General features: G+C 49.5%; 1 long non-coding RNA gene across 2 annotated transcripts; it reads left to right on the top strand.

The window, feature by feature from the left end:
* Positions 1-1,961: 1,961 nt before the first annotated feature.
* On the top strand, positions 1,962-14,052 carry LOC106149900. Of its 2 annotated transcripts, XR_001236367.1 has the most exons (4): positions 1,962-2,375; positions 2,595-4,425; positions 8,732-8,840; positions 13,677-14,052. It is a non-coding gene; the product is annotated as an uncharacterized LOC106149900 (long non-coding RNA). The 2 variants fall into 2 exon arrangements; XR_001236366.1 differs by lacking the exon at positions 13,677-14,052 and having other exon boundaries at positions 8,732-9,231.
* The last annotated feature ends 1,943 nt before the right edge of the window (positions 14,053-15,995 follow it).

Raw genomic sequence — 15,995 nt, 5'->3', positions numbered from 1 at the left:
CGTAAACGCAGTGAATGCTGCCACTGGGTGCATCCAGCAGAAAGGAAGGGACATGACAGGGTCACAGTGTGCCCTTACCCACCTCATTCGCTGTCAGACTTCTGGATCTTCCCCCAAGTCGGAACGAGCATGACAGGTAAATGGTTGGATGCATTCAGGCTATCAAAGCAGCAAAAAAAGTAACTAAAGATACTTACGAAGGAGGACTTCCAGACCTGCTGCAGATCGTGGAGAGAACAGCAAGCGAGGTGTGTTCTGCAATAAGCAATAATCAGCGTGACTGCTGCAATAATTTTTAATTTAAACCTTCACCATGCTCTTATCATGCCTTGTATAGCCACAGGACTCTGGGAAAGAAAACATGTCTTGTATGTTGTAACAGTTCCTTGTGAAGCAGTATTGCCTGATGGTTACTAGCTTTAAAAACGTCGGTGATTGACCTAGACGTGAACTGGTCACGGAGACTGATCAGCCTTTAGTGGTGTAGAGTCTGAGGAGAGAATTTCCACAGACACTGCCGTGTGGCTAACACTGCGAATAGCCTCGGTCAGGCGTTCAGCAAACCTTTCATTCTCAGGACTTTTTTACAAGCTTAAAAATTACTGAGGACTCCAGAGAGGATTTATATGGGTTATACCTTTTGGTATTTTTTGTATTCAAAGTTAAAACTGAGAGTTATTTTAAAAGTGCATATTAACTCATTTGAAATTTCAATGATAAACCCACTAGATTTTAAAAATAAATAACAGAGTTTTTAAAAATTCCAGTGGCAGGGGTGGCACTGCATCACTGTCATGCAAGCCTCCTCAGAGCCGGGTGCAGAAGAAGAGAGCTGGGTTCTTCATCTACGATTGCAGTTCATCTGCTGTGATATCCATGTCCCGCAGCCTTGGGAGCCCCTCGTCCTATCATGGGAAAATGAGAGCGAAAAGGGAAACCTCATCAGTACTGCTAAGAAAACTATTTCCTCCTTGTGGCTCTGAAGGGGTTTAAGAGACCCTCCCTGCTGAGGCTGCCCTGGGGCACGCCTTGAGAGACGCTAGCTGGGTTGTGGTTCTCTTCTTTTCTTCTTGAGGACTAATGCAAATAGAACAATCTATAATTTTCACATAGCTTTTCCACCTCTTTGCTGTTTTGACAGAATCTGATAGGAAAGCTTAAAAGACAGAGATTAAACTGTCTCCCCTTCCTTTAGTCCTCAACTGAGGAAATAACTTTTAGAAGCGAGATTCTAAGAGATTTAAAACAAAGATTATGATCGTTGCTCCTAGCTTAACAGGCAGAAGTCATTCCACCACAAAATAGTTGTCCAAGGTCCAACCTTCACTTTAAAATGGTCTGTGATATAATTACACGAAGCACTGAAAGTTCTTTTATGCTAAAAAATTCAAATTTTCCTTAGTTATCATTAAGAAACATCCCAAGAAACAAAAGTAGAAGGTGTCACCCCAATTTTCGTTAAAGATTCCCACAAAAACAAATAAAAAAGGGAAATTTTCCGTTAAAATACCATGAGTCAGCATTGGAAAGGAAAGATAATAGTGGACATTTACTAAAATGGGGAGAACATTTTAACAAATAAACCTCCCACTGGGCCAGATTTAAAAACATCCTTAACGAGCACCAGTGCTCTGCTCCTCCCTGCCAAGGCAGGGAGGGGGGCCACCCCGCCCACAGCTCCCAGCCCCGCGCTGGCACCAGCGGCTTTGCGGAGGAGGAGGCCTGCTCCTGAGACGCCTGGGCTTCTGCTGTCCCCCTGACCAGTGTGCAGAAGACCCTGCCAGCAATTCAACACGGCACATTTTTAAGGAGAGTGTTGGGAGCTCCTCTAAGAGAGAAACAACCGAGCCAGGCGGGCTTCTGGCCTTGAGGTCAGAACCCTGAGCTTAGCCAGCTGGGGCTGAAGAGAGGCAGGGGGTGGCAGCGAGCTCAGGGCAGGCGGAGTGGGGAAAAGTCTCTGGGCCCGGCTGGGGTGCAGGGGCTGGTGGGGGTTGGCCCTGCCCGGGAAGGGGCTCTGTGGCCTGATGCAGCATGAATAGTATGTGCTCTTCCTGCCCACTCTCTGAGCCAAAGCCCTCCAGCTCAGCCCCGAGGGGCCGCCTGCACAGCCTGACGATCGCTGGAGATTCGGTCAGCACTGGCCAGGCCCCTGGCTAGCCCCGCGGTCCAAGAGGAGGCTGAGTAGACTCAGAGCTCGGCGACTTAGAAACACTGCAGGGAAGCTGGCCTGGAAGAGCCTCTCCTCGTCTAGGATAAATGACCCTGGAGGATGAGCGCGGTGGAGTCTGCTGATGGCTTCCTTCCTGCCTTCCTTCCTTCCGGCCTGTGCCAGGCCTCAGGGCTCCGTGAACGGTCACTGCCCGCACAGCACTCAGGTGTGCGCACCCGGCCCGCTCCTGGCCTGCTGCTCCTTCCTCTGCTTTCTCTGTTCTGTTGCACGGCTCCAGGCTCTGACCACCGTGGAGCACGGGGACCCTGTCCTCCCAGGACGTCTCCTGGGTTTTCTCCAGTTCCCTTGGACTTCATGGGTGCAGCAGGGTAGGAGTGGCTTCGTCCTGGGGTCCCTCACGGCGTCTTCTCTGTTCTCTTTTCAGCACTGAAGGTGCAGGTCCAGCTACTGGGAAGTCCGGTCAGGAGAACGCAGAGCGGGCTGATGAAAAAGATCTGAATACCATAGGGACCCCCTGAAGGGAGAGCTGCGGCCTTGCTGCAGGGCACGGAAGCACAGCTTGAAATGTGTCTGTACCATCCTCTTAAAAACAAGCTGAGAGAAGAGGAGACCGTGGGAACCAACGCCATGAGCGCAGAGTAAAACCTCCGTGGGGAAGAGAGAATGGCAACTTGACACGCAGACTGTCCTCCTGCTGTGTGGGAGAAGAGCTTGACAACCCCTCGCCCAGAGAGGATGGGGGAAGTGACGCTGGGGGGAGATGTCAGAGATGAGCAAAGTTCATACAGACCAAGACTGTGAGCAGTCCGTCTCCCCAGAGGAGAGGCTCAGACCAAAGGAACAGAGCAATCAATTCAAGGGAAAATGAATAAAATGATGCATAAAGTGAATCTCCCCCAATGTCAAAAACAAATCTGACTCTGGAGGGTTAGAAACTAGAATGACTGTTATGTGTGAACAAAGGAAGACAGAATTGGAAGGATCCGGGGTGCATTCCCGCTGGTGACCCCCTCCTCCCCGAAGCCTTCCAGCAAGCCAATGACACGGCTGTGTGACAAAGCCCCAAGCAAACCCTCTGTCCCCCAGAACTTAACCCATCTCCTTAGACAGCAGGGGTACCGTGTCTTCCTAACTCCCAGGTTTTATCAGACTCCTCAGTATTGATCGTGATACCACGGGCTCCTGGGTTCCTCTGCGTCCTCCACACACCAAGGCCAAGACGCCATGCAGTGTAGAGAAATTCACCTGCAGGGACCCTGGTAAGGGGTGGAGGCTGGTGGTGTGGGGAGGGGACCAGCAGCATCCTCCTCTCGTGCAGTGCTCAGGGGGCAGTGGAGACCCCTTCCTGGAGTGAGCCTGCCTCCGACCCTAGCTGCCCTTCCCGGTTGGTGGGAGCAGCCGCGAGCACTGACCTGCCTAACTCGGCGAGCTGTTTCAGAGCGCAGGGCTCGCGGGGTGGAGACGCCGCCCCGAGTTGGAGGCTGCTGTCACATTCCCATGACCGCCACAGAAGAACAGACACTGCAGTCGGCCCCTGGGCAGCTGGGCACCAAGCGTGCCGGGACACACGTGCAATGTGAAAGTGAGCGCTTCCCTTTGCAGAGCTGAGAACCTGCGCGGGGAAGACGAACGGGTGCGTGCAATTGCTGCAGAACCTGCGAGAGTGGAGCGTGTCCGCCCTGCAGGCACCCAGAGCAGGAACAGTAAACCCCGCCTGGAGCACAGCGGTGGACAGCACAGAAGCGGGGCTGAGGGGTGCAGTGGGCCCTCCAGCGGAGACCTCACGGGGACATTCTCAGGGGAGGGAGGAACCTTTGTGTGATGGGCGCCTGCAACCCGTCTCCCCGGGGACAGGCTGCACCCCAGTTCCAGGGATGCTCACTGGGCACCTGAGGGGTGACAGGGAGGCCCCAGGAGCTCTCACTGCCAGCCTGGGTTTGCCACACTCTCAAGTCTCTCTTTCTTGGAAGGCCCCAGACAGCATTCCAGAGGGAGGCTGATGTGAGCTGTGCCGGCAGCTAAGCCGAGAGGGACGTGGAACAGCAGAAGGAAGACTGTTTTTACAACACAGGAAGAAGGCGGAAGACACGAGGGAGGCTGGTGTTCGCAAGGGACTCGCCGGCCCACCCACCAGGCCAGAGTAGAGGCTGCCGCTGGCCAGCGACGGGCGCATCTGCAGGGAGGGTCAGAGTCACGTGGCAAAGCGTGTCGATGTGCCGAAGAAATGGCGGATCATTCACAGGCAGCAGAGCCCTGTGAGTTCTTTGTGTTGTTGTATTTTGCTTTGTTTTTGTGGTCCTGGGGATTGAACCCAGTCCCTGTGCACTGAGCTACATTCTCAGCCCTTTCTTATTTCGAGACAGGGTTTTATAAAGTTGCTCTGTTTGGTCTTGGACTCAGGATGTTCCTGCCTCGGTCCAGCCAGATGGCATTACAGGCCCTTGAGGGTTTAGGGGCGGCGGGGTGCGGGGGGCAAATCTAGCTCAGAAGGGGTGGTCAGGAAGCTCTGTGTGTAAACCAGCGCAGAGCAAGGGGCAGAGGGAGGCAACCCCTGGCGGACAAATGGCACGTGGGCATGAAGGGCAGATGGGGGCCGGTGAGGGTGGAGACCAGGGCCCAGGGACAGGAGGGCTACCACACTCGGAGCTGGAACACGGGTCTGAGGCTCCTTTGGAGCAGCCATGTGACGACGCCCAGGGGGTTCTTGGAAATCTGTATTTGGAGCAGGGACAGCACAGCTTTGACTAGTGGCTTTCCTTGTGGTTAAATCTCTGCATTCAACATTCTAAAGCAGAAGCATGGCATTTAAGTCACTTTGATACAACTGACTGGCTAGGGTCAAAATACCAGTGTTCAGAACGAGCTTCTAAACAGTATTTCTGTTTCTCGGTCTCCGTCTTTGCCTCTGGCTTTTAAGGTTGTTTTCGTTATTATCATTACTGTTAATAACAGCAGCTGTACAAATTCACGGGCTCCGCTGTGCCGTTGCACACACGCATACCGCAGTCCTCGGCAACCACCACCGGCCTCTGCCCACCCCACGCGGTCTGCTTGGTCTCCAGAAGCCGCTCTTCCACTTTCAGCCTGGCTTCTTTCCTCTTCCTTTTTTTGCTTTTTCTGGAGTTTCCACATACGAGAGACTAGGGGCTGTCCTCATGTTTGGGTGTCTGGTTTATTTCGCATAACACGATGCCTTCCACTCCGTCCGTGATGCTGCACAAAACAGGACTTCTTGTTCATGGTGACTGCCTCCTCACCACGCGTACACACATGTTCTCACCTGCACATCTGTTTTGTTGAGCAAACTTCACACTGTTCTCCATTCTAGTTGGGCTAATTTACACTTCCGCCAACAGTGTGTGACTTTTTCCCTTATCCTTGCCACCTTTTGTTGTTTTGTTGTTGTTGTTGTTATTGTTTTAATAATATTGTTGCTCTAACTGGACTGAATGGCATCTCCCTAGTTTTGATTAGCATTTCTCTGCGGGCTTATGATACTGAGCACGTTTTCCTGTACTTATGGGCCATTTCTACGTCTTCTTTTGAGAAATGTCTATTCAGATCATTTACTCATTCAGCAATGGATTACTGGTTTGTTACTTTTTTCAGTTGTTTATATATTCTCATGAATCTTCTGTCCGTCGTAGCTCACAAATATTTTCTCCCATTCTGTGGGTTTTCCCTTCACTCTGTTCTTGATTATTTCCTTTGCTGTACAGAAACTTTTTCATTTGAGGTAACACCATTTGTCAACTTTTCTTTCTGTCCTGTGCTTTGGGAATCCTACCCAGAGAGTCACTGTCTGTACCATGTCTTGAGCTGTTTCTGTTGATTTCCTCGGTAGTTTATTCACCCGTGGATGAGTTCAGGGCTGCTGTGCTGCTGGGAGGCGGGCCTGGTTAGAGGTGGTTCCGGGGGCCGTGACCTGAAAGGGTGCGCTCTTGACCCTGGCTTCCCCCCTCGCTTTCTCTGCTTCCTCGCTGCCATGAGGTGAGCAGCTTCCCTCCACAGGCCTTCTCACCACACATTTCTGCTAGGAGGCAGCTGGCCATGGACTAAACGCTCTGAGATTGTGAGCCCAAAGCCCTCTCCTCCGCTCAGCTGTGGCGTCAGGTGAAGTCGCCGTCATGGGAAGGTTGACTAACACATCTGCAGACTCTGTCGTAAGCAGAGCCTGAGCCTGGCCATTTTTCCCATTCCAGTCCTGTGGGATTCTGCAGCAGTCCTATTGCTAGGAAGCAAGGTGTGCAGGTAGGAGAAGTCCCTCTGTTCAGGCGCTGCCTTCTGCTGAGCCTATGTCCTGGGCCGTGTCACATGTCCTCTCAGCTTTCCCCATCGAGGGAGGCAGAAAGGCCGGAGGCAGACAGTGTTGGGTGTTTTTCTTCTCCTGTTTTGAAGGCTACAGAGGGCTGCAGTTTGGTTTTCCTTGCTCTACACTGGTACGGCTGTGACTCAGTTTAGGCTTTGTCAACAGTTCGTCCTGAGGGCACTGGTCCAGAGGCACAGGATGCCCTGGGTGTGTTTCAGGATGGCTACTTTTCCCTTCCTCACCCAGAGCAAGAGGGCAGCTGCTCTTTATTCTCCCCGCTGACCTGGAGGGGCTTCTGCAGATCAGACTAAGCCTGGATCTCGTGGCTTTTCTGACCGCTCTCCTCTACACTGAGCACCATGACATGGTGCTAGAGCACCGGCCTCTGCCCCCAGGAAGCTGTGGTCCTCCTATCCGCCTCGCGGGCACCCTGTTCTCCAGACGGCAGTTTACCTTCCGGATGGGATTTTCTTCAGGAGCTGAGAAATGCTGTCGATTCTCAGTTGGTTCAGCTTTGCTTCTCATTCCAGGGACAGAAATGAAGACTTGTGCCACCCTTATACATTGACTCAACCCCAGAAGCTGCCCGTCCCTGCGCTCACCCTGTGACTTCTCCGTCACCTGCACCTCCTCCGCATGGAGCAGAAGCCCTTCATTTACATTCCATAATGTCGTAGTTACTTTCGTCTTTGGGCTTTTCCTTTTAAAGTTTGATTCACAAACATACTTCCTTTCCCTAGCTGCAAAGACATTCTCCTGCTTTTTCTACTAACTTTGTAGTTTTACCTTTCACACATGGGACTTCAGTCCATCTGGAAGCCACCTTTCGACGTGGTGCTACGGAATGAATTAGAAGGGGCCGCCTCCCAGTGGAGCCCACGGAGCACCGGCCCCACCCGGCCACAGTGTGTCAGGTTCCCCTCCCGCAGCTGCCTCCCTGGGCTCTGCTTACCCCAAGGGTCCGCTTGTCTGTTCTTGTGCCAGCACTGCAGGCTTTAATATTACGTTGAGATTCAGTAGAACAAATTCTTCCTCTTTCTTCTCCACTTTAATGTGATTCAAAAAGGTACTTTTGCAGGAAATTTCTTCTGGATTTAAATCTCTGCCTAGCACCCTCCAAATCTTTCATGAAAACAGGAACACAGATTCCTTTAAGGCAATGTTTAAGGAAGGAGACAGACAGACCGACATCCCTTTTCTCAGCCCAGGCTGGCAGGCTGTTTGTGCAGCTGTCCCGCCGTGACCCTGCCCCTCTCTCTTTCCCAGCTCTCCCTGGAGCTGGGGAAGTGCCCTTCAGCAGGGATGACTGGGGTGACAGATGGTAAGAAGAGGCATCTCTGTTGACAGCCTTATTAGTGTCCTTCCTTACAGAAGAGCCATCCAACTCAAGAGGCTGCTCACTCCTGTGATCCCAGAACTCTGGGAGGCTGAGGCAGGAGGATCATAAATTTGAGCCCCTCCTGGGTAACTTAGTGAGACCCTGTATCAAACTATAACATAGTTTCTTAAAAGGTCTGTAGATGTAGCCTAGAGCAACAGCACTGGATTCAACCACCAGTACCACACACACACGCACACAGACACACATGCATACACACACACATAGAAGCATGCACACGCACATACATGCACATAGACATACATAGAAATGCATAGCACACACATGCATATAGAGACACATGCACAATGCACATAACATGCACACACACTCACACCCTTGCACTTGCACATACACATACATGTACACACAGACTCCACCCCAGAGCTCTGGGGTGAGCATCTCCTCTGTGGAATGACTGCTCAGGAAGGGAGGTTATTCCCTCCCTAGGCCCCACGGCCTCCCCTGCACAGACTCGGACCTCAGCCGCCACCTCCCTGTGGCTTCCCGGGCCAGGGCAGCCGGATCAAGTGCTGGAAATGTGAAGACCAGCAGGCTGCGGCTTGTCGCAGTGCTGGGTGGGACGCCGTGCACTCCTCGAGGCTGAGCCGAGCCTCCCTCCGCCAGAGCTCGGAGCATCTTCCTTCCTCCTGCGGGCTTGGGCCTCCCGGACTCCATGTGGTGGTGAGGAAGACATCTAGCCTCCTGCAGAGACGGGGCAGCACAGCCCCGACTGGACAAGGCCCAGGCGGAAGCTCTGACCGCTGCTGGCTGTTGACAAATGACTGACAGCTCTGTACACAGCTGCCCCGGCTGCTTTGTTAGCATTAGCCCTGTCTCACTAGAAGTTAATATGCGGTTTCCCTCGCCTCAGGCCGTGCTGATGAACAGAGATGTTCATCAGATGGTGATGAACAGAGAAGGGAGAAAATCGTTGGAACCTCTACTAAGGAAAAGGCACCAACACGCAGCAGTGCATCGAGGTAATATGTATTACACTGACCGTAAGTAATACTGTCAGGCCTTTTTCGTGCTCTATGCCGCCTCTACCCTAAGACAGCAGACGGTTAGGTCTGTTTCCCATGTGTGTATAAGTGCGTGGCTATAGTCACACTGTGCGAATGACTCTGGGTTCTTCTGTACCACCCCAAACAGTGTTACTAGTGAAGCTGCCGCTCTGGGTTTGATTTCAGGGTTCTGTGTGCGTGGATGCTCCCGCAGTGCGGGAAGCTGGCCCTTCAGAGCCTTTGGAAGTGGCCACGACCACGCTTGACCCCAAGGCTTGCTGTGGCCCCGACAGGAAACCCTGGTCTGGAGAAACTTCCCTTTCAGGCAGGCAGATTTTCAAGTGAGCCAGTTCAAAATCAGTGTGTTTGATTTCTTACTCAAACGAGGGGAAACGAGGCCAGAAAGTCATTTCAGAAGGGCTGGTGAGGTCCCACAGAGAGCAGGGTATCTCCCCACCAGTCCAAAGCGGATAGGGGCGAGTATACAGATCTACACCCTAACATCAGGGCTGAGGCAAAATCCACATAGCAAGAAATTCTCAGCAGCACTGTGGACGCCAGGGAGCAGTGAAAACAGCGTAATATCCAGCTGCACGGAGCGTACTAGTCAATGCACGTAAAAAGCTCTACTAAAGCTTGTTTAAAAATATAGATGATGACAAGCAGGGACATTTGTGATTGGGAGCTCTCATTTTTCTTGGCGTGTACTAATGCACATAGAAACAGGGACAGGGCTCAGTGCGATATTCCGTCCACGTACACGAGTGCACTGAGCAGACCTCGCCTCCCTTTGTCCACGTGCCCCCTCCACGCCCGGCCCTGAAGACAGCGTGGGGCACTCGTGCTTCTGCTCATCTCACTGAGCACAGTGTGTCCCAGTGCTCTTCCTTCGGCCTGAGTGGCTTCCACAGTATGTACACCACGTCCTCTCGATCCATTCCACAAGACGCTAGTGCAACTGAGAGTCTAGTTACACAGTGTTCTGCAGACTGGAGATCTTCACAGAGGCGGGAGCAGCCCGTGTGTCCATTCTCTGTGTATAGATGTTTACCTACACAAAATAACCCAGGAGAATATCAGAATTTTCACATTATGTGGATGGCAAGTTTACGGACTGCTTAAAATTAATTCTCTGTGTGAATTTAGTTGTGTGTGTGATAAGTAGACTGAACCCGGGGTCTCCACACTGAGTCTCCGCTTCATCCCCAGCCCCTTTTTATTTTTTATTTATTTAGGGTCTCACTAAATTGACAAATTGCTCAGACTGAGCTAGAACTTGGGATCCTCCTGCCTCAGCCTCCAAAATGCCAGGTTGACAAGCATGTGACACTATGCCCATCTCCTCTACATGAATTTCTAAAATTCAAGGTTTTCTGCAGTTGGTGTCTCTCATTTTTAGAACTGAGGGAAAGAGATATTTTTAAAATATCTCAATTTTGTTCTTTGCTACTAAAGGTGAACAAGGCAAGTAGGGGTCAGTGAACTGGCTTTTGTGTCGCACAAAGGTTTCGCCGGCTGCCTCAGAGCAGAAAGGGCGCGTACTGAAGGAGCAGCACACCAGTTGTCCCTTGAGGCTCACGGGCATGGGGTTTTAGGGTCACCTGGGCCCAGGCTGGGGGCACGAGTGGAAATGGGGCCCACATGACATCTACATGTGCTGAGGCTCTGAGCCGAGCCCCTGCAGCAGTCGGCTCCACTCTCCTGTCTGCTGGAGGTCACCTCCCTGGTGGTGAGAGTCCGAGTGTTCTCAGGGGCCTCAGCCTGCATGGCATCAGCTGCCCAGGGAGGACAGAGTCGAGCTCGAGGCCTGCACTGCCCCAGGCTCCCACCCAGGCCTGGCAGGCACCAGCAGGGCCAAGAGGACACTCAGTGTCAGCTCAGTCCCTGCACACAGTGGCCAGCCTCGGGCATCCTGGAACCCAGGCCTGTCCTGCTCTGGAAGCCGTGTCTGGGTGTCCAGGCCCCTAGCGCTCGGAACACTGTCCGGGAGGGATGTCAGGTCAGTCCTGCTGAGCACCGTCCAGGCGTGCCCGGTCAGTCATGCAGCCCCTTTCCCAGTGAGGAGCAGGGTCAGAGCCGGGACAGGAATGCAGAACCCAGTCAGACAGAAGCAGCCTGCCTCAGGCTCCCTTGGGTCTGGGGAGTTGAAGCCCGCCGCTCTACCTACCTGTGACCACCCCATCAGCCACGAGAGGACGCCTCAGCTGCTGTCCTCTATAGCAGGTGCCGCTCCTGCCCCTCCAGCCTCCCGACATTGCCCAGGCCTCGGTGCCACCAGTCATGTCCCCTCCTGGCCCACATCCCTTGGCCTGACCAGGAAGCTGCTGCCCCTGCACATACCTGGGAGCAGCACCTTTGCCACAGACGGACTGTTCCCGATGGAAGCACGTGTATCTGTTCTCCAGCCAAATAGAGGATCAGCTGCGGCCGGTTCTGGGCCTAGGAAAGCTCCCGTCTCAGGGACCTGTCCAGGCTGTCTCTTCCCTCCCCACTGTTCGGGCCCTGTGATCCCTCTGTGCACACAAGGCAAGGCACCTGCAGACATCACACACACGGAAGCATGGGGATTTTCCCACAAGCCTCTTTGTAGCTTTAAGAACCTATTTTTCTTTTCATTATTCAATTTTTTAAATGCTTGTACAATAAAAATCACTCATTTTTGATGTACTCTTCTGTGAGTTTAGACAAGGACATGGTGATATAATCATTATCTAAACCAAGGTACAAAGTCAGTTTCATTTCCCTAAAACTTCCCTCCCATTGCCCCTTCCCTTCCTAGCAGACCCTCCCTCCAGTCTGGCTCCTGCAGTCCAGACACCCGTGTGCGTTCTCTTCCGCAGCTCTGCCTTTTCCAAGATGCCATCTAAATGGGCACCTTAGCTTTTAACGTTGGACTCCCTTCACTTTGTGGAAATGATTGGGACATCCACGAGGCTGTGCAGAGCAGTGCTTTGTTTCCTCTTATTTATATTTCATCTGCTTTTTTTTTTGATAAGTAGAATTCTATGTAGGACATAACAGTCTATTTCTGTATAACGGTGTTAGTTTTATTCCGTGATCTATTTCGAGTTCATGTTTAAGTACGGTACAAAGTGCAAGTTTCCTGGGTGAAGACCGCCACCTCCCCTGAACTACCATTGCCCTTGCATCATCAGCTGAGTCTGTTACGCCGATCTGTGTCAGCACCACAGTCTGCAGTGCCATTTTCTTACAGCCATCCCTTCACTCAGATATGTCAGGTCACCAGACATCGCTCTTCTCCAAAATTGTTTTGATTTTAGTTTGGTTCCTTTGCCTAATCCAGTAAGTTTCGGAATCAGCTTGTCATTAGCTATAAAAGTCTGAGCAGAGTTGAATCCATCGCTTGGTTGGAGGAGACCTACTACTGCAACAGCTCCAACTCCTCTCGCCCACAGCGGCCCATCGTCTCCTCCACCAGGCCCTCCTGGATTTGACAAGTGCTCTGTGGCGTTCAGCATGCTTGTTTTTCACATTTGGTTATAACCATAACTAAGTGACTCTTAAAAACACCAGTTTCTAATTACTCACTGTTGATTGTGGTGTGTTTATGATTTTGTAACTTCAGTGGTGGAGTCCAATTTCCCTTTGTGGAGAAGGACATTCTTTAGTTTTTCTTTCTTTTTCTTTTTTTCTTTCTTTCTTTCTTTCTTTCTTTCTTTCTTTTTTTGCCTTTTTGAGGCAGGGTCTCGCTATGCAGTTCAGGCTGGCCTTGAGCACACTTTGTAGTCCAAGCTGGTCTCAAACTCACAACTATCCTCCTGCCTCAGCCTCCCAAGTGCTGGGATTACAGGCGTGAGCCACCAGGCCCGGCTAGTTTATCTTTCAATGTATTACCCATGTGAGACTTTGAGCCTCACCAAGCCTTGTGATTGTTTGATTCTGGAGGAAGTCTAGCAAAAGCATTCCGGTAAAAGGAAATGATAGCAGGACCTTTGTCCCTGTGGAAAGCAGCCTGGACGACACTAGATGCCTTGCTGAGATATGCCGGAAGGAATGATAACATGATGGCTGACTAAGTCAAGTCTCATTCCTGCGATAACTGAGTTGTATTGTCCTCGCTAACCCTGTTAATTATTCCTCCCATTTGCCCTGTTGTTGCTTTTTGTTTGTATCCCAATAAAAGGCTAAGGAGGATGGTAATCGAGGCTTAAATCCGAGAGGCTGCCGCCCCCTGATCCCATACCTGTCTCTCTCTTGTTTTTCTTTTCATCTGCTGGCACCTCGTCCTCAGGACCTGTCACCCCAGACAGAAATGGAATATATACCAGCACCCTTCTCTTGAATGTGAGCTGGCCTCAGTGGCAGATGTGGAGATAGCAGCATGAGGAGGAAGCTCTAGACAGAGACCGGGTCATGAATTGTACGACCCCCTCCCACTGGGACAAACCAAAGCCCTGAGTTCCTGGGAGGAGCTGAAGCCCCTGTCCAAGCCTCCGGAGAGGGGCTGGAGGGGCACCTTGCATCCCCACCCCTAGATCTGAAGCCCAGGCCCATGCCTTAACTGCAACTACATGAGAGCCTCTGAGCAATAACCCATCCCCACAGTGCAGCCCAGCGAGCTGTGCCATGTGCAAAGGCTGATACTGCAAACCACAGTGTTTTGGGGCCATTTATCACACAGTAGGACAGACACATGAATCCATAGAGCGCATCTGACTTTTGTGTACTGACCAAACGACCTTGCCAAACTCACTAGCTTGAGTTAGGAGTTGTTAATGTAGATTCATTCAGATTCTCTACAGAATGTCCTGCCACCTGGTAATAGAGACGGCTTTGATTCTTCCTTTGCAGGACCAAATCCAGTGACTACCCCAAGCACGGAGTACCTAGTGCGTGGGAGTGGACAGGCATGTGGCCACCCTGTCCGTATCTTAAAGGAGAAACACGCAGTGCTTCTTGATGCCCTCTTAACGGATTACAGAAATTCCTTTGAATCCTGCTTAGCTGATATTTATATTGCAAAGGGATGTTGAACTTTGTAAAATATTTTTCCTGTCTATTGAAATAATCACAAATTTTTTTCTTTGTTAATCTTTTGTTCTGATACATTATGTTTTTAGATGTTAAATCAGCTTTCCATTCTTGGGATACACATCACTTGTTGAAGATACAGTACCCTTTTTATGTACTTCTAAACTTTGCTAGCATTTTGTCTACAAAGTTTACATCTCTGGTTATAAAAATATTGATAATCTAGCATTGTTTTCTTGTAATTTTTTATCATATTTTGGCTTCTAGGATGGCTGTCTTCATAAAATGAGGGAAAAGTCTTCTCTTATTTTGTGGAAAGGATTACTTAATATTGCTATTATTACTTAAAAGTTTGGATAATTGCCTAATGAACCCATTGTACTTGGAGTTTCTTTATTGTAAAATTTTCAGCTAGTAATTCAATTCTTTAATTGATACACACTACTTATATCATTTGTTTTTGTTTTAGGGAATTTTAAAGACTGTCTGTTACAAATAATTTCTCCATTTCATCTAAGTTACCAAATTTATAGGCATCGCAATGCTTTTCATGTCCCCTAACAAGTCCTCTGGTGTCTCGTTGGGCCACTGCGGCGAGCAGAGGCGGATCAGTTATACTGGTCACTGCAAAGAACCGGCTGCTAGCTGCTCTGAGTTACTCTGATGATCTTCATTTCTATCTAAATATCATAAACGCCGTCTCACTCTTTCCTGTGGACTGAGCTTCCTCTCCTTTTCTTATCGCCTAGGGAGAAAGCTCAGGTCAGTGAGTTCAGGCCTTCACTCTTTTCTAGTACAGAAATTTAGTGCTATACACTTTCCACAAGTATACCTTAGCGGCATCACAAAAATTTCATGTTTTCATTCAGTTTGAATTACTTTCTAATTTTCCGAGGACTTATTCTTTGAACCAAGGGATATTTCCAAGGCTGTCATTTGATTTACAAATATTTGGACATCATTTAGGTATCTTTATGTTATTAAATGCTATATTCTTATCTGGGTACAGGCTTACTGTTATTTAATTAATTTGATGTTTACTAAAGTCTTTTAAATGTCTCAGTATGTCACCAACCTTGGCAAGAGTTTTGCGGGCATATTCACTGAGAACATATGATCAGCTGCTGTTGAAAAGGAGGTCCACTTACATGTGGGTCGCATTGACTGGTAGAGTTGTTCAGATTTGCTCTATCTCGTCATCTTCCCAGTAACAGTTACTGAGGGGCTTCAGGTGTAGTTATGGATTTTGTTACCTCTCGTTTTGGTTCTATCTGCTTTGCTTCATATATTTTGTTTTTGTTTTGTTTTGTTTTGTTTTTGGTTTTTCTCCGGTACCGGGAACCGAACTCACGACCTTGCGCTTGCCAGGCAGGCGCTTTTGCCGCTGAGCTAAATCCCCAGCCCCTGCTTCATGTATTTTGGAAATCTGTGTTAGGCCCATGTTTACTGAGGGTTGTAATAGTTTCTTGTTGAACCACCTCTTTTATCTGTATTTCATATCCTGCTTTATTCCTAGTAATAGTCCCTCCCTGTTCTGTCTGATGTCGCAGAGTCATTCTTCCTGGTGTTCCTGTGGCTTATCTGTCCCACCCTTTCCTGCTATCCCAAATACATTCAAGGCAGCTCTTCTTGGAGAGTATATGGCTAGATCTTTATTTTCAATAAAATCTGACCATTGAATTTTAATTTTTGTAGTTAGACCATTTAAATTAATGTAATTTTTTATATATTTGGATTTAAATGTATCATTCCTTGTTTGGGGGTTTGTGTTATTCATTTCTTCTACTTCTTTCCAGATTTTCCCATTACTCACCTATTTTTAGTACTTCCTATTAATTTATATGTTGGTTTTTTGGTTAGATGTCACTTTATTTTAGTTGTTCTAGGGATTATAATGTATACACCCAACACTTCATAGTCTACTCAATCCTGGGCATAGTGGGGTTTTGTTTTTCTTTATTCTGCTTGGGATTTGCGAGTCTTCTTAAATCTGTAAATGTATATTCTTCACTAAATTTCAAGTTTTCAACCCATAACTCAAAAGGTTTTTCATACTTATAGTGAGCCCTACCTGGTCCTTGTCATGGTCCAGGAAGTTTGTATTTGTGATCCCATGAAAAGTTACTGGAATTTTAGGGA

This window comes from Chinchilla lanigera, unplaced genomic scaffold (assembly GCF_000276665.1).
Source record: "Chinchilla lanigera isolate Chin_1 unplaced genomic scaffold, ChiLan1.0 scaffold00055, whole genome shotgun sequence".
NCBI classification, from domain to species: Eukaryota; Metazoa; Chordata; class Mammalia; order Rodentia; family Chinchillidae; genus Chinchilla; species Chinchilla lanigera.
The sequence above is the reverse complement of the archived record's forward strand: the minus strand, read 5'-3'. Positions and strand labels throughout refer to the sequence as shown.